Source organism: Cariama cristata, unplaced genomic scaffold, assembly GCF_000690535.1.
Source record: "Cariama cristata isolate BGI_N322 unplaced genomic scaffold, ASM69053v1 scaffold21154, whole genome shotgun sequence".
In the NCBI taxonomy this organism is placed as follows: Eukaryota; Metazoa; Chordata; class Aves; order Cariamiformes; family Cariamidae; genus Cariama; species Cariama cristata.
The window spans coordinates 947-1,491 of NW_009614934.1; the positions used below are offsets into that span (position 1 = coordinate 947).

General features: G+C 59.1%; 1 protein-coding gene across 1 annotated transcript in view; it reads right to left on the reverse strand.

Moving 5' to 3' along the window:
• LOC104161258 (kallikrein-14-like) overlaps positions 1–545 on the reverse strand; it is a gene marked incomplete at both ends in the record, with an annotated part of 4,843 nt that overhangs the window by 533 nt on the left and 3,765 nt on the right. The gene's annotated exons all lie outside the window — the stretch shown is intronic.

Genomic DNA, 545 nt, shown 5'->3' on the forward strand with positions numbered 1-545 from the left:
TGAGAACCCCCCCCCCCCCCACGAGAAACTACTGACTATGACATCATGTCCGCCACTTCCTCTTCCTGACTCCAGGACTCCCGCCTCCAACATCTCGACGACGTTGCCCTCAACCCAACTTCTCCCCAACCTTTTCCTGCCCCCCCAAAAATCCAATTTCCTCTCACGGGACCTCATGGAGAAGCTGGAGAAGGTGGGAGGTGGGACCTTCTCCACTTGATGACATCACCTGGAAAAAGGAGGTGACTGGACCTCAGGGTGGGGGGGTGGAGGGGAGGTTGGACCTTCTAGGAGGTGGGACCTGGAGGTTGTCACCCCGCCAAGGCCACCGCGGCTTCTTCAATCGCCACGTGGAGGACGGCTGTGGCTTCGTTGTCCTCTAGAGGTACCGCCATCGCCTGGAGATACCCGTGCTTGGGAGGTCAACATCTGGAGCTCCCTGGCCGTGGGCCACCAGGCTCTGGGGGTAACATCTGGAGTGCAACTACCTGGAGGTAACATCTGGGGTGCAAACATCTGGACGGACCAACCCCTAGATACCTCTG